General features: G+C 42.0%; 1 protein-coding gene and 1 long non-coding RNA gene across 2 annotated transcripts in view; one reads left to right on the forward strand and one right to left on the reverse strand.

The window, feature by feature from the left end:
• The window catches only part of FBXW7 (F-box and WD repeat domain containing 7), a 180950-nt gene extending 174884 nt beyond the window's left edge, over positions 1–6066 (reverse strand). The window contains exon 1 of the mRNA XM_064510827.1: positions 5918–6066. The gene's annotated coding sequence lies outside the window, so the exon portion shown is untranslated. The remainder of the gene's footprint in view (positions 1–5917) is intronic.
• Positions 6067–6560: 494 nt separating this feature from the next.
• The window catches only part of LOC112985961 (uncharacterized), a 39166-nt gene continuing 22104 nt past the window's right edge, over positions 6561–23622 (forward strand). Inside the window, exons 1-3 of the long non-coding RNA XR_010388976.1 lie at positions 6561–6620; positions 10897–11018; positions 14485–14541. This is a non-coding gene — a long non-coding RNA (uncharacterized LOC112985961). The remainder of the gene's footprint in view (positions 6621–10896; positions 11019–14484; positions 14542–23622) is intronic.

Genomic DNA, 23622 nt, shown 5'->3' on the forward strand with positions numbered 1-23622 from the left:
TGCTGTCTGCAGTAAGATAAACTCTCTAGGAGCATAGGCGGATCCTGTATGCCACACCAGATCTAAATTTGAAGTTTTGCCTTATTGTAGGAAAACATGATAGACTTTATCCTGCAATGTGTGCGCTCTAAAAGCATTCACCAGCATCTGTGAGAATGCAGTGCCAATGTGCTTACTGAGGACAGTAAGCCAAAGAGGGCAGAGTTAAGCAGATACTGTCAACAACATGCAGGCAGGGTTTGCAGTTTCTGTCCTTCAGGAGCTTGAAGTACTTGCCAAAATCTACCACAACACAAAACCACAGCTGAGTAACCTTAACTCTGCATTGAGAAGACTGGGAGTATTTCATTCTATTTAAAAAGAATTCTCAATACTTCTGGTGCAGTTAGTGCTCCATCACCACTGTTAAACTCTTTGATAATTATAATCCCAACAAGAGAACGCAACTGAAACCTGATACCTTCTGGTACGACACTGAGATCTCCCACCTTCCTAGTTATCCAGCACATTTCTCCATCCTCAGCCCTTCTCCCTTCAGAAGGGCAGGCAATAACGCAGGAGCAAAAGGTTGAGGAACTGGAAAAGGGAATCCTGGAACAGCCTAATGATTATTGCAGAATCAGTCTAGACTTTTGATTTTCAAAGAGAAAAATATGCATGAAAAGGGGACCACAGGGAGGGAGAGGTCCTGCATCAACAGGATGCCTGCCCTCTGGAGTGCCCCTGGTCTCAGCATCCCCGGCTTTGCCCATTTCAGGGAGTTAAGCTGTCTTTCCAACGCCGCTTCTCCAGGGAAGCAACAGATACTACGTGCTGCCTGAGACAGTCCTGAGCAAATAAAATCAGGAAAGAGCAAGATCAGAGCCACGGTCTGAGCTCCAGAGAGACAAATGTAAAAAAATTATCTATTTAGGTGAATTCATGAATAAACTAAAAACTCACAGGCACAAATCTTGTAAAGGGGATGAGGGAGGGGAAAAAGGCCTTTATCTCCAAGAATCACTTGCTCAAATGCCCCTAGCTCTAATCCATATGACTGAAAGGTTTCCAAGAAAGCACTTCAAAACATTCACATTTTGGACAACTTAGAATAGTCAATCTTTAAACAGAAAGCATTACTCAACCTTAACTACCTCAGATCTGTCTGCCTGCTATAAACAGCCATCCAGTTTCAGGTCACAAGACAAACTAAGTTCATCTAGGCCAAATTAGCCATTCATTATCTGTCTATTACAAGCTTCCCTGATATTGTCACTGTTAGAAAGCACACATAGAAAGCATACATAGTTATTGTGATCTTGTGGGACCAATCAGAAATACAGATCCAGCAACTTGAAGAAATCCTTTTTTGTTGTTTTGGTTTTTTGTTTTGTTTTGTTTTTTTTTAAATAATCTCAAATGACCTCATGCCTACATGACATTTAGGGCGCACTGATGCTGATTAATCTTTCATAGCAATACATTTGGGTTACCAAATCTGAAGAGTAGTCTCAACCTTCTGTGAGACTCTGAAGTGGAAATTGCCTTTCGCAATCTCTCTCTCACAGCTATTTGCCCGCGTACACCTGCTGAAATTATCATGTCAGAACTCTGCCAGCAAGACAGGATGGACGAACACTCCTCATCCTTCAGCACAAAGCCAACTGCCCCAGCTCAAGCCAAAGCTGAAGATTATCCGAGCTAAGCGAGCTAGTTTTTAACAATAAGGAGTATTTCACACGTCCCCCCTGCCAGCTGGGCTGTGGGTGCCATATTCCCTAGCCGATGGCAACGCCTTTGACTGCCCCAGCTAATTGTGGGAAAAAGAGGTCGCTGGTATCATAAGGCATGACATTATGGAAAAAATGCATTGTTTTACAAGAAAATCAAATGCAGTTGTTTCATAGAATAGAGAGAAAACAAGATACTGAAGAGCTGAGTAAACACAAACTGTCTGTTTTGCAAAGATGAACAGTCTTGACCAGATGATCATGTACTTTTTAATTACAGTGAGAATGAACAAGTACAAATTAAGTAACTTCTGGTATACCTTAACATTCCTTAAGTTTTGAAGAATTTGACCTTTTAACCTCAATATATTATATAATATATACACATTATGTTTACAGATGGAAATTATTCTTGTTAAGCTCTTAATCAAAACAAATCTGATATTCCAAAATAGACAAAATTAAAAAGGGGAAAAAACAAAACAAAACCCAGAGTTATTAGGTTTTTTTAAGCATAAGTTTCAGGAATATGGGCTGCAAGTGAAAATGCTTATGGATAGAAACCATACCCCCATGGATATAATAGGAAGTGTTTAACAGTAATGTATGCACTGCTACAGGATGAACATTCACGTGGCTGATTAGAATTGCTGGTGAAGAGAAGGAGGAAGGCTTCACAGCATTGCAACCAGATCGGTCACCCTTGTTTCCTCTCCGCTCCCAAGAATTATCCCCTTGCACATGATTTACAATGTCTTTCCCATTCGCTAAAGCAAAAAATGTCCATCTTGCACACCCAAAGTTCTCAAAGGAAAAAGCAAATGAGTACATTCATATATAAGTAACTATTCAAACTTTATATTTATTTATTGATTACTGTTCATCGGAGAATGGAGCTCAGATGATTAGTACATTATTTCACCCATAACTTACACAAACAGAAAGCTTGAGAGATTCGTTTCATTTTCTATTGAATATGAAATTGTGACAGATGAGGGGTGATTAAGGATCAAATATTCACTCTCTCTCCTCATACAAGAATTGGAGGTTATCGAATGAAGCTGACAATTGATACATTCAAAACAAATAACTAGCTCTTCCTTTGAAGCCACAGAACAAGTTCACACAAGAGAAAGCCACTAAGGGTTACTAAACACACAGAAACAACACAAGCCTAAGTCTCAAACTGATAGCAACTGGAAGAGCTTACTGGGAAGGAAAGTCATAAGCATATAGTGCTGCTTATAGTCGCCCAGAGACATCCGTTGTTGACCACGGAGCAAGACAGAATATTGGGCTAAACTGAGCTTTGATTCAAGACAGAACAACCTCTGAAATAATCAACGGCCTTATGACTGAAAAGCAAAACCAAGAAGTTTGTAATGATAAGTTGACTTTTAAGCTTATTTGCTTCTAGGTCTTCATCAGACAGGTATTTGAGAAAACACGTGACCTAACACAAAAGTCTAAGGCAGTCTGTACAAATGACCTGGTAAACAGACTTTGCCTTTCTTGTGATTACATGGAGTATTTCAGTACAGTACCATCAGCCTCCACAAACTCACTAAATTACAACACTTTGCATCATGGAAGAGCATTTACAAGAGTGATTACAGAGTAATATTCATTATCTCTTTCAAGCATTACCTCCCATATACAACCTACGTAGAAGAAGGCTGAAGCAGCCGTGCAGATATGGTCTTTATGATAAAATTATTTCAAATGTTATGTATATAAATTCAATTAACAGGCATGTGTTCTTAAGAACAAGAGCCAAAAAATTAAACACATTTGTTAAATTCAGCCTGAATTTAAAATATGTCAACTAAAAAAAAAAAAAAAAAACCCTTATTTGGTTTATTTTAAAGAGACAGAAAACAGCATTTCTCTGTTTAATGGAATTGCCAGGCCTAAATCAAACACCATTGCCCTCTTCTACTGATAGTTAATTTGAAGAGACAAGAAATTCCAGTGCATTAATTACCAAAACTATTGCAAAATAACACATGTACATAATGGGGGGAAACAAAAGCTAATTTATCAATCGAAGAGTCTAAAGATGCAAATGATTTCTTTCCCTAAGCTGAAAAGCTACTTATAATCAGCTTCTCTAATAGTTAATACCAATGAAATTCATATGCTTTCTGATATTTAAATGCTTAGGCTTCCAAATGGACAGAACTGCAGTAGTAAAAGATTATTCAGCTTGGAGAAAGGAACTACATTGACTAGCTGTAAGCTGTAATAGGAAGGATAACTTAAACTCTTAAAAATTCATTTTAATAACACAAGGTGATATATTTTCTTGAGGTATTTATGAACCTGGAACCCACAAGAATGCTGAAAAGCCTGCAACAGGAGAAGGCAGCTGCATTTTAAGTATACAGAAAACAATTTAATGTTTATAAATAGATGCCACAAAAAACAGGATGATAATGGAATGGGGAAAAGGCAGATTTAAATTTGGAACCAGGAAGTGACATAAAAGTCAACATAATCTCCATACTGAAACAAGGCATGCTGCCTTTTAGCTCCTCTGCGTATTAAATACAGTACAACGTTCATCATCCTCTTAACACTACGGTCTAAAGAGAACACAAGCTCCTTTCCCGGCTTCTTAGCTCCTGGGCCAAGAGAAGCACAGAGGGATCTGAACGCACTGTTCCAAAAGATTTTTTATTTTTTTTTAAACAGCAGTGCCAACAGGGAGCTTAAGATATGGGGATATTTTGGTCTAAAAATAGACTTTCCACCTGTATACATATCCAGTGTCTAAAAGAAACTGAGAAATGTCAGGTACCCTCTCCATTTTTGGACCTTCTACTAATTGCAAGGGTTTTTTTCTTCCTAAGCTTTCAGAGAATGCCTCTTTCTCAGTAAAACAGAGAAATACATATTTGGGAAACAGTCTGTACATGCTGTCAGTTGTATAGTGCAAACAAACTAAAAACAGAAACAGGTACCTTCATCTCACCTTTGCTTTATCAATCCTAAATGAACATGTTCGAATTCTAGGTTATGGCTTTCAGTTTATAGGGATACATTTAAGAGCTTCTTTCTGCTTCTTTCTTTTATTTATCTCTACCTTCAGTTCTACACAGTGAAGGAAATGCAGAAGAGACGGCTCCTAGGAACTGACCCATAAAAAGTCTGTAACCCATTTATTCTTCCTCCAATGAAAAACCAGGCACTAGAACATTTTCCTCCAAAACCTTTCTAGACTCCTTTCAAAGAGATGGGCGGAGGGATCAGGACCCACATTAGACTCATACAAACAACAGTCTTAGCACAGAGTTATTATTTCTGGATCTATATCCTGATACTGTCTGATGAAATAAATGACGTTCAACTCACCCTCTCCACTTTTTTACTATAACCCGTTCACACGAACCGAACTGGTATATAAATCTTAACTTGCGAACAACACAATTTAGCACAGTGTTCCTCTCCTGAACAACAACTATGGCAACATTTTCTTCATTTAACAGAGAGTTAAGATACTCCACTAAAACCACCTGAATTTCACAGTAGTTTTTTGTTTTGTTTTGGGTTTTTTTGCACACTGGGAAGTTTGCACCCTGGAGAAGGGAAAAAAAAGAAAAAAAAAAAAGAGGAGTCCCATTCCCAAACCTCAGAGCAAGCTCTTTGGCACGACAGCAAGAGCACTTGCTGGTGCTTTGCGAAGATGCAACTTCTCTGACGAACAGGAGGGGCCAACGCTGCTCCTCGCTTGCAAACTCTATTAAAATACTTCATGTGGAAAAAGTCTCTCCTTCATAACGTTTCCCCGCGCCAATAACTTGCATTTTCCACCGAAGCATTATGTAAATCGGAAGGCAGGAGGCAGCTACGGGACCTATTAAGAGCCACTCGACCCTAAAAAGAAAAAAAAGGCGGGGGGGGACGTTGGAAGTCCCAACGCTGCAGCACCGCGGTCGTGCGCTTCGCCGCCGGCCTCGCACAACTTTCCGCCGGAGCAGTTTTGCTAAGTTTTCTTTTTTATTCTTCCCAAGAGGGGGAGGCAAAAAACGGAGAAAGAGAGAGGCCGGAGGTGGTCGCAGCCCGCGGTCTTTGTTCGGGGCAGCGCAGCGCGCCGCGCCCGCCCGCAGCGGGGCCCGGGCTCCCGGGGCACGGCCAGAGCTCCCCGACCCCCCGCGCCCGGCCCGGCGCGGCCCCCCCGCCCCACGTGCCCCCCCCGGCTCACTCACTTTCGGGACCGGCTCCGCCGTGCTCTCCCTGCGTTGGCGGCGCGCTCGCCTCCCCGCTGCGGGGGCGATGCCGGCGGCGAGGCGCGGCCCCCCCGGCGGCGGCTCCGCGCCCCCCGCCCGCCGCCGCCCCGGGGCCGGCGGCGCGGCGCGGCCAGGCGGGGCCAGCCCCCCGCGGGGCCCCGGGCGGGCTGGGGGCCCGGCTCGGCGCCCGTTCGGCTGCCGGCGGTCCCGGCGGCTCCGGCGCGCCGCCTCACATGGAGCCGTCGCCGCCGCGCCGCCCGCTGGCTGCCGCCGCCGCCGCCGCCGGCGGGGAGGCGAGTGGCTCGGCCCGCGGCCCCCTCCCTCGCATGCACCGGGGCGCCGGGCAGCGGCGGGGGCCGCTAGGGCCGCGGCCGGGCGGCGCGGGGCGGCCGGGCGGCGGGGCTGGGCGCCGCTCCCGCTCCGCTCTGCGGCATGTGGGAGCGGCGGCGCGGGCGGGCGGACCGGGGCGGGGGGGGGGGGGGGGCGGCGGCGGCGGTGCGCGCCCCGGCGTCCGCTGGTCGCTGCGCCTGGCGGAGGGGGCGGGGGAGAAGGCAGCGGGCGAGCGAGCGCCAGCGGGCGGGCGTCGCGCCCCGATGACAGCCGTAACCGGGCAACAGGCCCCGCCCCCTCCCCGTGCCGGCGCGGGGCGATGACGCCGCGCGGACAAGGTGGAGGCGAGCAGGTAGCACGGTTCAGACCGGGACAAGGGGGCGGGGCCGCGCGCAGCCGCAGTAGGCGCGAGGGGGGGGGCGGCAGCGCGCCCCGCCCCCTCCCTCATGCAGCGCTCGGGGAGAGGAGGAGGGGGCGCTCCCCCTCGCTGACGTCAGGGGAGCGGGGAGGGCGCGAAGCCTTTCGCCGCGCGCACGTGCGCGCGCCCCCGCCGCCGCGGCGGGGAGGGGCGGGCGTTGGCGCTGCCATGGGAACGGCCGGTGCGAGCGCGGGTCCTCGCGCCGCTTCCCAACGGTCGCTGAGGCGGGCTGCCGTCCCCCGCCACCCCCCACCCCCCGGTCGCTGAGGCGGGCTGCCGTCCCCCGCCACCCCCCACCCCCCTCCGGGGAGCCGCGGGGGGCGAGCCCATCGCCTCGCCTCACCTCTTCGAGGCCGTCGTCGTTTCGTGCCCTCCCTGTGTCACAAGCTCTCTGTTTTCTCAAGGATTTTCTCTCAAACCTGCCCCTGAGAAGTGCACTGTCACGCACACCGACATGAAAAGTGGGCAGCGGGTCCCCCTCCTCAGTCCTGCAGACGCACACACGTATGTTTTAGTTTATTTTATATGTAGAATTGTGTTGCCCTAAAGTCTAAATTCATCCTGCCAGCTATATGCTACTATAACATCCTGCCAGCTATATGCTACTATAACAGTCGACTTTTTTGGAATTTTAGCTCAGTACTGGGAAAGAGCTACAAAAACATGGATTAAACACCAGCTAATACACTTTCAGACAGTAAGGAAACTGTTCACTTAATTTGAATCTTCCAAGATTTCAGGTGGGCCACCATGAGTACTGGTATTGATACAGCTCTGTTTACTTACAAAGCAACAGGTTTCAGGCGATCTTCCCTTCCTGCTCTCTGCATTTTCACCTCTCTATGGCTTATACTGATTTATCCATAAATTATTTGATGTTAAGAAACAGTAATAAGTGACATCAGTCATCCAGCCGTTGGTGCTGTGCATAAGTTATGGGATCTAATGGGATGTGACAGAGGACACCTCTTTGTGCTTCTAGTATATCTGATCCCAGGCTGGTGTGGTACTGTTGCATAGTCCAGATCCAGTCGTGGAGGAGTCAAAGCAAATAAACCTCAATCCAGTGAAATCAAGACTTGTATTGGACACATGTGGCTTTTTACCTGCTATCAAAGAAGTTTTTCATTTGTCAAATTCTCAGATTGAATGTGTTTTCAGAGATGAGTGCTTTATCTGTCACCAGCAGTAGCTTTCCTTTCCTTTCTGTTACCTGCTTGGGCCTTTTCATCCCAGTAGTGTTAGTCATCTCTGGGTTAATCTCAGATTAAATAATCAGCGTAATGGTTATGCATGCTTTGGTTTCCTAAATACAAAAAAAGAATAATTACAGGAGCATCTAACATTCATTACAGTGTGGACATTACATAAGAGCTCCACTAGGGTTCGTTTGGTATGTGATACAGAAGATATGAGGATGTTCATTGAACACAGGGATAAAATAAAATATTTAATTGCTGCTCATTAAGTGCGTGGGATGGTTGCTCACAACATCCAGCCTCTGCACTGAGAAGGGCTTAGACCCTGTGGGAAAAGTGGTATTTGATCATGTTGTTATCATTAAACACACATACACAAAAGCAAAATGAAGGTTACACATGTAAATGAACTCTAACAGTTCCTAGTTTTTCAGTGCTAATCTTTGAGATGTTAATGTATCTCCAGGGAAGACTGCAGACACATACTAGCTGCTCTGCCTGGACTTCAAGTCAGCACTTGGCCGGAGGCTCTCCAATCATGTTAAATGAATCTTTTTCCTATCTGCTATGCAGTTTTAGTAACCTCTTCTTACTGTCCATCATCTTATCCTGGATGTTTTCTCATCCTTTGTCACAACCTTGTTTATGTGATTTTTCTCTTCCTGTGTGTTAAAAACAGATGGTTGAGCTCATTTGAGCCTCCAAACCTCTCCCATTTTTTTTTCCACTTTAAAGCTGTTATCAGTCATACTAGCCTTGATCCCGTCACTGACTTTCGGCACAGTGCCAAGGATGGCATGCGGGCAGAATTTTAATCTGCAGAGCAGGAACGTGGGAGCCGCAGCATCTCAAGAGAGGCATGTGTGAGAGGCAGTGGTTCCCAGCACTTCAAGATCATCAGGAGATAGGAACCACTGCATCCTTGACTGGTAGCCTTGCTCTTGCTAAGGCAGCCCTCTGTGCTTTATAGGTATTCGTTCCACTCCAAGGATTTCTTTCCCTTGCTACTCCAGCGCACAACTGCAGTCGCCATGCTCAGAACAGCACTGCCCGGCTACTGAAATCATTAGCTGTCAACTGAAGGTGGGCAGTGTCAGGCTAAGCATCAAAAAATCTGGGTCCTGTTGGCTCTGCCACTGACTTGCAAGATCGCCAAAATAAGGAGTGCACAATTAGCAATCATCTGCCACGAGCCTTATCTAAATGACTGGGATGACATAGCAGAGAGACTCTCATTTTTCAGAAGTACCACCAGGTCCCGTACCCCTGCAACCTTCCTCCCTAGCTGAAGCTCCTCACCTTGGTCACCGCCCAGCTTCCATCTTCTGTAACAAATTAGCTGAGGGTGGTTTTGCAGACAGCCATCTTCTTCATTAGTGAACACTGATTCCTCAGTAGAACATCACCCACCTTTTGCACGGAATGACAAAGCAGTCTTGCCATAAATACATATACATTTTCAGTCATGTAATTAACTACAACCTTGTATTCCAGGGACTGGGGAGACTAAGGCTGCATGAGTTATCTAATTCTAATATTTTCATTTTTGTAGAGTTTGGCTAAAAAAATACGACTTTTTTCACATGTACATATGTTTGCATAATTTCCTAAGTTTACAGTAATGTGTGTCCATTTATTGCCATCTACAAAGGAAATGAGCAGGGCTGAAACTTTTAGATCACAGTCTGAGCTAAGAGAGTGATTGTCCACTTCTAGGGGTTACTAGTTCATATCTCTTGGATAAAGCAATTACTCCCCTGGTTTTCTGTTTTGCTGTAGTGTTCTCCCTCTGCCATTCAAAGAATCGTCAGACATGTCTGGGACAGTAACACGTAATACATATTGCCTGGGTGTGAAAGACTGGCAGGAGGGGAGTGAATGAAAACGTTGTCTGCCTAATCAGTATAGATCATTGACAGTAGATGTATTGCTCAAGAAACAGAACAAAAGTATCGAGTGCTGAGATGGCATGTGGATTTAATGAAAATGTTGATTTTTTATTAGTCACAAATTAAAATGTTTCAGTGCCTACTCCTTAATGGAAAGATTGTCGTGATTGACTGTACTTTGAAGAGTAGAGATAAAGATAGCAATGCATTGGCAAAACTAAATAGGGAGATTAACACTGCCATATGCCAGACTCTAATAGCACCATGCATACACTTTCAATAAAATTTATTCTTAATATAAAAAATAGCAATGTTTTATTCTGAGCTGTATTGTTTTCGATGTATAATCCAGTGGGAACACAAAAACTTGCCAGAGGTTACTTCTGTGTGTGAAATAATGACAGAGCCTGAGAAACATTGTTTCTAAGCACTCAGTCTAGAGGCTGAGGGGACACCAGCTGACTGTGTGGACGTACTGTCTTCCTGTAGTGTTTTTAATCTTGTTGGACTGCCATCTGTACAAGTAGTTGATATCAAGCTTAATGGTAAGACTACAATCTATTATTTATTATAAAGCTGAAAAAATGCATGTATAGGAAAACCTGCTCTGAAATACATTAAACATCCACATGACCTTGGTAACGGAAAAGATAATATACTAAAAGGCATACAAAAGTTAGACGATGATTTGAAAATGTGAGTTAGCCAGGAGAGAGACAACATGCCCTTTAGTAATCTACAGGAAAATTATTATTATTATTGGAGAGGAAAGCCAACCTTGTATTGTACTATGTCAGATTTTAAATGGCATAAATAATCAATAAGATGAAATAACCAAATGAAAGGAGCAAGTTCAGATACTAAAACACTATTTTTTAAGCTGATTCATTTGCCCATATTTCTGGTTTTATGAGATGTCTATGATAAATTTTGTAAGATTGAAGTGCTGCTTGGAGATAAACTAAAGCATAAAGGATTTCTCTGTATGGGAGAACATGGACCCAAATCAAGTTAATTCTCAAGGAGGCATTCTGTACAAGGGTTTAACACATTTAGAGTAATCTAATTTAAATTCACATCCTTACTTTTTAAGACTGTTTTGGCCTGTGTATTTACATGTAGGTGTATCCGAGTGACTTGCCATGCTGTGCATCGCACCACTTCAGAAATGAGGATGGGAACTGACTGCCATCTCAGATGGATGTTTCAGCTTCTATAACCTGCTAATATCTGAGGCTCCACAGGTGAGATGTTTTGAGGGGAAAGGCGAGCGGTCCGTGTGCTGGGGTCACAGGTGGTGCAATGCATGGGGACCTTGTGACAGGGTAGGATTTCTGAGGCAGGGTTGCTGTCTGAGGAATGGGCCCTTTAACAAGACTCCTGGTAGCAGGGAGTGCTGCTAGACGCAAAGTTTTGGCTTGCGGTCTAGTGCCTATCCAGGCCTGGGATCCCCCCTGCCAAGCTCAGGCCAGAGCTGTAGAGATGCTGTCCTGTCACACTATAAAAGTAGAAGAGAGGCAGGCAGTGGAGCAGGGGACACCCAATTGGCAGCTATCTTAACCACAGCCTCCTCCACTGGGTGGGAAAACAAATCTCAGGAACAGATAAAGGATAGCAAAACAGACAAGATAGCAAAGTGACAACAGAGCATAACTCCACTTTTTGTTGTTAGTGAGGTATAGATTGGTTTGTCTATCTTAGACTTTTTCCTATTTGTTGGAGTATGTATGTTGCACAGAGGCTGTCAAAACTGTCATCTTAAATCTACTAATTCAGATGTGTTTGTACTGGTCCTCAGCTCCTGCTCCACTTAATAAATGGTATGAAACATGCTATATGCTTCATGTAAGGGTGTGACAAACTTCAAATAAAGAAGCAAAGAGCTGCTTCTTTTTCAGAAGACCTTCCTAGCAGAGTAATGGTTAGTTCTACCTTTAATTCCTAACAAATCAAACTGCTGGCCCTGCTGACCTTGAGGGGGTCATTTTAAATACCCATATGATAGACAGAAACTTGCTTTATCCCAGTAGCTAGACAGTTGGTTCATTTCAATTTTCCTGCTATTCTTTTCAAGAATTTCTTTAGAGTCGCTATCAAGGAATAATTCAAATTTCTCCAGTGGTTTTACTGAGTATTGTAAAGCTGTGTACAAGCAGGTTGCACTAGAGTTAACCAATAAAATAATGGCTATAGATAGAACCTATTACATTCAAACAAGATTAAGAAGGTGTACCAGAAGTGACAGTAAGGAGGCAAGAATGAAAATCTTATTTTGTCTTCATTCATTCATATAGACAACAGAGCCTCATGAATATACTAAGCTCCACTGAAGTTACAATGTAAACTTTCTGTTCCAACAAAAGGATGGAATGGGTATGGGTGTAGGAATGGGTAAAGAAAAAAAGAGCTACCCAAGACCTCATTTTCAAGAGAGGTAACAGCCTGACACTTGATCCTTCTCAGCTGCAGACTGGAAGTCTGCAAAAGAGAGAAGAAATTTCGAAGATAAAAAAGGCCGATTTTCACGAACATAGTCAAATAACTGGGGCTTATGTATCGTAGTGCTGCTTGGGAGACAGACTAAGTTTGCTTCAACCGACATCAATGAAAGTTTAGCCAGTAACTATAGCAGAACCAGGATCAGACTTATCTCAGTAAAGATAAAGGAGGATGCAGTGACAGCACCAGCTCATGAAGCTAATAGTGCAGGTGATCTTATCAACATGAAATTTCAATCTCAAACCATAGGTCTTGTTGGCAACACCATCCTTTGCTATGGAAATATATATACACATTTCATAGCAGTAATATCTGGGAGAGGGCTCATGAATTCTTAGCCTGAATCAGGAAAATGTCCTGGTTTTTCAATAGTTACAAACCTGGTACAGTGCAACACCTTTTTTTTTCCAATCTCCTTCTCTATTGCTGTTGATTCTATTGTACATACTATGATGGTTTTGGCACGCGTAAGTTATAAGAGATACAGCGCAGTCAGTGATAAGGCTATCTAGGGTTTGTTTGTATAAATATGCTAGGTTTAATCACAGGGTTAATTATCTTTGCATGTCTGGCTATAGCTTAATGCAGATATAATTCTAGTTAAAACTAGTTTGACGTAAGTGTTACCTATTGATACGTAGACTCATTTATTCTGCAAGAGGGTTGCTGGATATTTTCTTTACACTGTTGCTAAACTCTGCATGCAAAATTGTACCTATAAAAGACACAGCTTTAAAGAAAAACAGTAGATTTGTGAAATGTTTAGAACAGATCCCAAGTTTTACCTGATCTGTACAACATTGCAGACTCGGGTCCCCAGTCTTAGATACCTCACAAGCAGGTATTTAACTTCATCCCTATTATTAACACACCTGATCATGCATTCAAGTGAACAGATTTCTAAATATTCTCCAAATCAGCATCAGAACCCAAACAAGGCTTGCCAGGTCCACCAAGGCCATGAATATAATAGAATTAAAACAGTACTAGAACCTTGTTTAAAATCAACTGTACCCTGGAGAGGTCAGGATAGAAGTAGCAAGGGTATTACAGATCAATGTAGTGGCAGAACTACATAAGGAAGCTTGCCTGAATGCTCACTGCTAGCAAGCTTTGTCAGTCTGTTGCTTTTATTGCCCCTGAAATTAATAAAGTAATAAAAAGAGAGTTTAGATATCTACCTAACAGTAGCTGCTTGTTTCCACAAAAGCCATGGAGGGAACACAGAAGATTCCCATGGGAGAGCATCTATTCTGTGGCTCTGAAGAGCACTAGTTTACAAAACAGCAGCCTATTTATAGTATTTGTCTAAGTATGTACTTGAACTTGAAAGTGAAGGAACCTTTCTTTTGTAATCTATATTTAGTCATGGTAGTTTAGCTGTCATGGTAAGCAAAGCAGGTTTGGTGGGAGCAAATCCTAATAAGGTTTCTGCCAGTATTGAAAATAATTGAGTCACAGTTGTAATATTTAAACCAGTTACAATAACATTAAACAACAGTTCATAGGAAACCACTGTGGAAATTTATTTTCAGTAGCATTGCTTTTTCCTACTACAGATTGATCTTGGTGTTGAATAACCCCCCAAAGCCATAACAGAGGCAACTTCTTTCAGAACTTTCATGAATTTCTTCTCCACATCTCCGATGGTAATTCTGTAAAATATAAGATTCGTGTTTTGACTTAAGTTTGAATACCTATATCATCTTTATTTCAAATACTGTCTGATATTGTCCTGCTCTCCAATGCAAATAGCATTTTGTTCGGTCATGTTACTTTGGCCATAAACAGTCCCCCCAAAAAGTTACATTTTATAATACAATAATTCAGTGCATCAGCTCTTGAAAAAATATTTGCACAGATGTGAAAAAGATGGAAGGAAGAAAGAAAAAAAAAAAAAGAGTCATGTATTCAGCTAACTAGGAGAATAACCACTAGCTGTGTGGCAGGCAACACACATTCTGATCAATTAAGGAAGTTTCTGAAGTGATCAAAAATATTTGTGTCCAAGAGCCCATCTTCACAGAGAAAATTCCCAAACTTGCTTTTTCAAAGTCAGAGCAAATAGATGTTACCTCAAGAGCCAGACAGGCTGCTGTAGCCTGATTGTTTCTTCATAGCATACTTCTGCTCTAGACAGGTGACAAATGTCCTACAAAACACCCCAGGACAGGGAAAAGAGAAACAATCAATATTATAAATCTTTTCCAGATTCATCAATCAATCTTTTTCAGACAAGAGGAGTCAGAGATCTCCAAGCGTCAGCAGGTAAGATGGTCTTGAAATATAATAGCCAAAAAAACTGGAAAAGAAACCAGTAGATTTTTGATACCCTAGGGTCCTCATCACTTTCAGAGACAGTACTTTTGTTTTGTGGGGGCTATCTGTTGTAATGGAAGGTGCTTTAAAAGTTTTAATAAAAGAAACCAGCCTGAAAGCAGTTGCTTATTAGCAGTAAAAAGTAGGCCTAGCTGCCCAAGTAGGAGAGCTGAAGGCCACTTCAGGGTGTTCAGAGGCAGTGCCAAATAGGTTTTCAGAATTTACAGGATTCATATGTCTTTGGGCCCTCTTACTGATCCTGACATTATAAAAGCAAAATTTATTTTTAAAAATAAACTAGTATATGGGAACTTAACTGTTAGCCAGAGTATCTTTATATATGGTTCTCATTAGCAAGGTGTTACCAGTTTTCTTGACTGGAAGCTGGTATTCCTTTGGGTAATATTAACTGCCATAATCAGAGGCTGTTAAGTATTACCAAGATTAAGTAGCTTGTCATTCAGAGTTATGTAACTGGGGAGGAGGGAATAAGAATCAACTCCCTTCTAGCACTCATGGGTCAAATATTTATTGTAGCTTAGTGAGTATAATGGATTTGAACCATGTAATAAGCTTGAACAAAAGCAAGATAACACAATATATCTTCTGCAGCTATGGTCAAAGTGATAGTTCTTTCAGTTTCTATTAAGCAAAGCAATGAGCCTGCACATGTTATTTTGCAAAAAACACCCCTTGCCATAAGCAGTACTAGAAAACAAAATGACTAGAAGACAAAAATGCCTCAGTCAGAAAGTTCCTTCAGTTATTATCTTCAGTATTGCTCGAAAGGCTACCATGCAATAAAACTTACCCTAATTCAGCAGGAAACCTCAAGACCTGTGTTATTCATAGAAGAATGCCTACAGTTATAATACTAGATGAGTTGCATGAATATTAATGGTGCTGAGAGCCCTAATATAGATAGTTCTCAAACTTTGCAGACTTGTTCAGCATTATGCCTATCAGGCCTCCTGGGAGCGTGCCTAATTGACACAAAATTGAAAACAGTTGCTAGAGCTGAGAAAACATTCATGGTAGTTCCTAATGTTGCTTGTACTGCAACTAAGCCCAATTTAACAGCAGATTTTTTTTTTTTTTTTTTTTTTTTTTTGGTTAGGAGAAAAAGAACTACTGCAAACAAGATGATAGAGAAAATGATGTGCACTTAGGCTCAGCATGCAGAGCCTGGCCAGGCATACCCCAGCAGATTGCTTTGCGCCCTTCCCCTGGGGAGCCTGGGTTGCAGCAGGAACCATCCCTTAAGCCTCCAATTTGTTGTGTTAATGATGCTGCATACAAAAACCTTATGCTACCAAGCAACTGTTGCTAGATGGGGCTGTGGCCTTCCAGAGTTTTGTTAATGCTACTACCAATAAGAAAGCCATTATTTTACCATCTGATCTGCAAAGTTAGCCAATCTGAAAAGGTACGAACAGTTGCTGGGGATTTGGCTTTTTACTCAAGAAATGATGAGGCTTAAAAATGTGTTGAAATCTTAGAACCTGCTTGGGGTCTCTATAAAAAATCAGGTCTTCCTTAGTTTTGCCTGCTGACTTGGCAGAGGCTTCAGAAACACAAGCTGGGCTTTCACCTGTGCGTTTGCAGTGGATGGGGCACTGAGTGTTGGGCTGAAGCTTCATGGCATGCTAGCTCTGGGGTCTGCACCAGCTCTGGGTGTTACCCACTGCTCGCTCTCACATCCATGCCACAGAGCCTTGTCCCCCTCCATGACTGTGATAACAGTGTTTTGTATAGCCCTAATGAAAAACAGATCAGAAATAACTCCTCTTTAGGAGGGTTATTTTTAAGCTTAGTCAGCTATCTGGGCCTTTTTTCTACAGTGTGGCACTACAAATAACTATGGGAACACCGCTGGGAAGTGGTACACTGAGGTCAGGGGACAACGAGTGGCCAAGGAAGTGGGAACTTCTGAAACTCGGACTCTTATCAAAGCTAGCATTTTGGGAGTTTGTGTTTCAGATAGTCTCCCAAAGGCTTCAGTCATTTCTGTTAAATTATTGTTAAAGCAAACATAAAGCAGAGGTTCTTGAACAGCTGGCAGAAGTCACATTGACCTTAACAGGACCAGGATGTCACCCATTTAAATAAAAGGGCAGTCAAATTTTTCTTATGGTGTCATCAAAACCTGTCCCACTGCTGCCATAAAGCTTTCCAAGACAGATACGGCCTGGTCTTCTAACACAGAAGACAAAAGACCAGGTATTTGAGAACTTTTGCTTTACAGCACAAAGGAAGGTGTCAAACTTGGTGCATTTTCTCCAGCCTGTCATTTGGATTTTAAGCATTGCTGACTTCCACATGCATTTGATAGTCAGGGTTGAGTGTCTTTGGTGGTGAGAGGAGGTTTGTGCCATGAAATTCAAATTTGTTTTGAAACAACAATATACTTTGGATCTGAGTTTTAGTTTCACCTCCACATTTCTTTCAATGCTTTTGGTCCATACACAGTGCTAGCTGCTTTTTTGTTGTTATATTTTCAGGAAGGCCTTCTAATAAATGCCAAATTACATTTTGATTTCATAAGTATTCAGTTATTTCTGAAATTTGTAACTGTAGTTCCTGAAAATTTAACAACATTAACAAAAACCAAAAAATTCACTTTCTTTGTGTTATCTCTCCTTATTAAGTAAAATTCTGCGAATGCTATATGTGAGTAACATGCTGAGGATTACAGAGGAGTTCAGCAAACTGGCTGCAGAACTCAGCTTTGCTGTGCAGCATTATGATGGAAGAGTTATGAATATTTTTCTGTTTAAAATGTTACAGCAAAAATAGTCCCCTTTAAAAATTCTGTTGGATAATAGAAGATCTTAATTGTTTAATATGTATAGAATAAGCTGGAGTTTTTAAGTAACTACATCAAGTTTGTAGTCGGATGATTAAATATGATGTTTTACAATAACTACAGGAACAAAGGAGGATTTTTTATCGGTATACATACACAGAATCTAGATATAATGTAGGAGGATTTGCTCTTTGAAGCAGTAGGTACTTGTCATGGGCAGTGTCGAGATACTGAACTTGATGAACAAATTGCTTAATGACATGTTTTCCTACTTAATTTTTTTCCTCATCAGTCTTGCATTGCCCAGAATAGATTACAGTCTCGTCTATCATTTTTTATGAAAAGTAAATACAGTATGTTTCATTAAGATACATCTATGACAATACTAATATCAGAAGCCTAGTGGGTTAATGCATTAAGCTTTCTCTGATGAAGTCCTAAATTCTGTTTCAGAATAACTCCCCTGTGATATGAGTTTCATTATTTAAATTTGATTTCTAATAGCCATAATTAGTAGTCTCTGTTTAAGCGAAGACCAGCACTGGAATGTCAGTCACTTCTGCCTTTCAGGTTGTATTAAGAAAGAAAAGAAGATTTCTACCAAACTGAATGCAAAGAAAAATAGTATCTGACAACACTGAATGCTTGAAACCTCTCTCAGTCTCTATTTCTTCATCAGCAACAAACTTCCTGTATTATCTTAGTTAGGTGTTAAAAGCCAGAGCCCTAAAGAATTCAGGTGCCTAAAATCTGGGTGAGGCGGTGCCTAACTTTTAGGCTTTATCTACAGTGACAACAAAGCCTGCCCTTCAAATTGTCATTCACCTGAACCAACTAGCAACCACCTGCACTAACAGGCCTTATATCTTAGCTCTTGGGAGCAATTCAACCTAGCCCCAGAAATGCTTCATTGTGTTGGGTCTCACCCAGAGTGACCTCGTCCACCCCAATTTGCCTTGGTATGGCCCTCTTATGCTTACGCTTCAAGCAGTAATGCCATAACTTTCTGTTCCTTGCTCCTTGTGCTCTGTGGTTGGCAGTCCTGGCTTGAGATTAGAGACAAGCATGGAATGAAAACCAAGGCTTATTCCCTGAGGGCTCCTGCCTGAGGAAATAGGCAGCATGATACTAGGGCCTGTGGCAGTGACTCCAAGGTACAATATACATAATGAAGCCTTGGGCTGACTGGACCTTCAATAATGGCTTTATATGGACCTGCTGACATCTGCGTCAGAGCCATGGGTTGGACACGTTGACCTTGGATGGGGCCTGGAAACAACAGATGTCTTGGAGAGGGCTCTTAATAAGCAGTATGTTGGATTGGAAAGTAGCCATTAGGTGTGAATGCTGAAGACAGAGGTTTACGAAAAAAAATTTTCTCCCATATTCTTGGAGTAGGTTTTAACTGTCTGGTTTTGTATTAGTCTAATGAAGAGCTGAACACGAAATCAGACTTATCCCTGTGCTGTTTCTGTCGGCTTGCTCAAGTATGGGGGGGTTCTGGACCGTTCTTCCAAGGCTCCTAATTCTTTACGAGTCAGGCAGTCTGTAATGCAACGAAAGGGAAACTGAAAAGCGAAAATTGGAACATCAGGCAACAAATGTGTTATCAACTAGCTCACCGGTGCTTCAGAGCAATGACTAGTCTTAAAATAAGATGAATGGTGACAGTGTGAAATTATTATTTGTTATTGTGACTAAATGTTTCTAGCTGCTTGCTATTGCTTGAAATCACATACTTTAAGGTTTCAGTGTGTCAGGCAGAGCAAAAGGAGGAGAAAAAAATAGTTTTAAGTTGTATACCCAGGATCAATTGCACTCTGATTTGTGTTGCCTGAAATCATTCCATGCAGGCTAGAAAGTATCTGTAGCAAAACATTTGTTCCAGCACTGCAAACTGCAGGTAAGGCTCTTTGATCCCGTGAAGATATTTACTGAGGTACAGAGAGAGATTTATAATTCTGACTTCAATGGAGCTATGCTGATTTACATCAGCTGGGGAGCATCTGTATGCTCTTTTGCCTTATCTGCTTGACAACTTGTCCATCTTCTCATGTGACTTGACTGTTTTCTGTTCTTAGGTTCTAGTCTTTTGCACATTAGTGGGTGTCATGGTAACTGAGGAGCAACTGCATGCAGTAGGCTAGCAAAAAAAAACCCCAGAACTGCTGAAGGCTAGGAAATAACTAGAAGGAATATTTCAGTAATGTAAAAACAAGAAATACACTTCAAACCGATTTTTGTGCGTTTTTTTGTAAAGTAATATCACCATAGTAAACAAACCACAGTAAAAAAACCTTTTACCATTATGTATGTTTTTTGAGGCTTCTTTAAAACCCAACATTCTTTATTTGATACTTTTCAGGTTTCCTCAATTACATAAATAATAGAGTCTATTTTTTTGTTTTTATTAGGGAAAACATATTAAATGCCAGCCTTTTTTCATATGAATTGGAAGATTATACTAGGCATATTTCATTCTGGCATGGGGGCACTCACAGCATACTTCTGCATGTCATCCAGTCATCTGCCCAAACTCTTTCATACGTTGTTTTTGTTATATAATCTGTACACTTGACACACAAAATGAAGAATATTTTTTTAAAAATTTGTGAAAGAATAAACCATAGCAATTAGCCTAGGGCAAGGAGAGGGGTTTGTCAGTTGTCTTGCTGGATCTCTTTTGCTGAACCAAGAGGAGCATGGATTCATTGCAGCAATGTGGAGGGAGGGGAGAGAGAGAAATGTTGATGCCGTAGTCCCAAAGTTGCAATGTACCTGAATGAGTGAATGAAAAAGAGAATGTGTGGGAGAAGGAGGGTTTCTGAGTCAGACTGTTTCTGTAGTTTACTTTAAACAGCTATGAGACAAAAATAGAAACAAAGCAGCTGGATTCCTTGGTTCTTGCTCTTTCCCTGCCTGTTTTCCTGGGCTATTATGCCATGCTCATGCTTGCATGCTTTCTTCTGGGTGCATATCCAGTGACCCCAGCTTTTTCTTTTTTTTCTCTTTCCCTTATATGAACCTGACTTCAACAGTACAGGTAGACATTTGCCACTACCTAAAGCACACTGGTTTAGGCATGATCTTAGGACCGAGAATGTATATATTAACCAGGAAAAGAAGAACAATCCTGTTAGCTTTATCTCAGAATTAATAATGATTATCAGCCTAAACACACTTGAAAAATCTGTCTGTGAAAATCATCTTCTGGCCTCCTCTACTTACAGATGTCCAGCAGCTCTGTCTTTCAGATGCTGGCTTTGCTACTGTTATGTCAAAATGTTCTCTCTGCTGTTCTTTGTAGCTAAGGAGCTGCTAGGTGCTAATCACATCACTAATTCATAGCATCAGATGACAGATGCCAAAGCAGTCGGGTGAGAGGAGACATGTAAATCTCTGTGAGCTGTGTGACGGCCCACCTTGGCCACCTAGGAGGCCTGGGTCGTGCCAGGGGAACCGCCGTGCTGCAGCTAGGGGAGAGGAGCCTGGCTCGGGGGACCCGTTGTGGGGTGGTAATTCCTCCATTTACCTCCAGCCCTGTAAGTCTGGCTCAGAAAAAGTAAATCACTGAATTTGCAGATGGATAGCAGTTACAGTATTCTTTATGTGCGTGGAGAGAAAGTAGCTTTAAGCCAATTTCTGCTTCTCCCCAGTTCGAACCTAGCAGGAGTAAAACCAGGCCCTGCTATAACCTGGCACCAAGTCAGGCCTGCTCTAAGTTAGCTACTGCTGCCAGGAGAGACAGCCCAAGGTCTGTACTGCAGTCCTATGTGACTCCTGTATGGAGTACATGGGTGAAGAAAAACAGAGCAGCAAATTATGCCAGGAGGAACTCCTTATTATATTTTTCAGGCAGCCAAGGACAGGGACCAAGGACTGAGATGTTAATGTGGTAATGGAATAATTTCTATGAATGCAGTAGAATGGATGGGAGGATGCAAGTCATTTGTTTTAATATTTTTAATTTCAGCCTCATGTCCAAGTGTAAAACACATCTTATGCACAAATTCAAGAATGTGCAGACTGCAAGTAAAAATGATATATGTGTATTCTTTCATATTAATTTGAAAAAGATTAAAGATTTATTGCTGGAAGGATTACGGGGAAAGTGATTTTTGACGAGCAGGGAGGCAGGACATGTCTGTATAGGATCAAGGGCCCATAGATTGTATTAAGAAGGCGGGCAGAGAAACATCAGAAAATAAGGCACAGGGTTGCATGCAAGAAATAGAGAAAACAAAAACATAAATTTGGGTGCAGGCTAGGGTGCAGGCTAAAATAAGGGTGAACCACTGGAAATAAGATGCTTGTGTGAATGGATGTGGTCAAAATTCTGAAAAGGATGCCTAGAACAGAGGAAGAAATCAGTAGATTTCTATTTTTGGCTGCAGTATTTTGAATAAACTGGGGAAAACATAGGTTCTGGGTAGGTCAAAGAGCTGATGGTTATAAAATTAGATTGCTGTGATTCAGACCAACAGCATAATGTAGAAAATACTTTAATATTAAAGCAGTGGATTTCCAACTCTAATAATAAAGCAGTATCTTCAACCAATGTGTAGTCTATGGGGACAAAATCCTCACCGCTCCATGCCTTCGTAAGGTTTAATAAATAGGGGACAGACAGAGATGGGGTGCAGCAAGCTGTGGAGGGGATCTGCCCAGCCTTGTTTGTTATCAAGTGGTATTTGCTGCAGTGCTGGAGAGACAGAGCTTGAGGAGCGGCATGGATGGACAATAGGGACTTATTGTGGCATGGAGGCAGTTGCCGAAGTCTCCCAGAGCTGCTGAGGCCTGGGAGCGCCTTTGCCTGGTGCAAGGAGAGACGAGGGGTTTGCTGCTGGGTACGTCGCTCAGCGTGCACGCCACGTAACAATGTGGCTTGAGACCTGGCATAACTTTAGTGTCAAATGTCATTAATTTTAAGGAATGCTCTTTTTTTTGATTGTTGCCTAAGTAAGTTTCCTACAGCCACACACATGCCATTAGTTTACTCTACCAGCTGACAGTTAATGACATAAGGAAAAAAAAATGGATCAGTGGGGCTACATGAAAAGTTATTTAGAGAAGAAAAATAATGTCATATCTCAGCAATTTTTTTCTTTTGTCTGTCACTCGATAGTTTGTCAGTCATTAGGAACCACCTTGGCATCTTTGTAGACTGAGAGCCACAGCCTGTGTACACCTGAGTTATTTGAAGATTAAAAAGAGCTTCATGATACTTCTATTAGAGTCAGTAAAAAGATTCCTATAGAGATGAATGGTGGTTGGACTGAATCCAAAACCATCACATGCCTCTTTGTAGTAGCATAAACAGAGGATGGGTTGATCACTTCCCACTCTCTTCTGCTCTTGTCTAAGATCTTTCTTGTCACAGATAATTATAAATAAAAAGCAATGAACTTCCCCTTTAATGCATTTGAAGCTTTGGCATGAAGCGATGTAAACAAGTTCTGAGGTCTAGCATATGGGAATAGTAAATAAAATGAAACTTGATCAAAAACTGAAGGAGCAGTTTAGGGCTGGTGTTGTTTTATGCCAATATCTTAATAAATGGTATTAACTCAAGTCTCATATGGCTCATCTTGCATTCACAGAATAGATGCAATCTTTGCAAAATAAATAAAACAGAAAGGAGCTAGTTTATTCTACTGAGTGCTGGAGCTACAAGTCCTCCCCCAGATCCCAGCTCTTCCAGTGCTCCTGGAATGCACAAGTATAATACTTCAATTCATGCCTCTTTCTGGTTTTTGCTTTCAGTTCAGCAATTTGGCTCAAGCTAGGTAACACAAGGATCTGTCCTTTTTAGACTATGATCTTTTTACAAGTTGACTAGTTTTGCCATTAGTATGTTTTGAAATTTTCCAATGAAACTGTTATGATACTATAAAAAGTGTAGAGAATTATCCATAGTTAAATTAAGTGCTAACAGTATGTTTAATCTTAAGTATTTTAATTACAGCAAAGAGGCCTTTCATTGTTTGTGTGTTTTCTAAAAATAAATCCTTTCTGTGAACCCAAGAACCCAAGTAATGTACAACTACATAAATCCTTGTTTTTCCTCTAGGGTTATAGGCTCTTTATTTTATATCTGTCTGATTATTTCTCCCTGGTTACTCCTTTTATCTGTGTACTCTGACAGGCAATACTCCACAGACAGTAGTGCCCTTTGCACATACCCAGACAGCATTGTCATTCAAACACTGGATGAGTCTTCAGTC

This window comes from Dromaius novaehollandiae, chromosome 4, assembly GCF_036370855.1.
Source record: "Dromaius novaehollandiae isolate bDroNov1 chromosome 4, bDroNov1.hap1, whole genome shotgun sequence".
NCBI lineage: Eukaryota > Metazoa > Chordata > Aves > Casuariiformes > Dromaiidae > Dromaius > Dromaius novaehollandiae.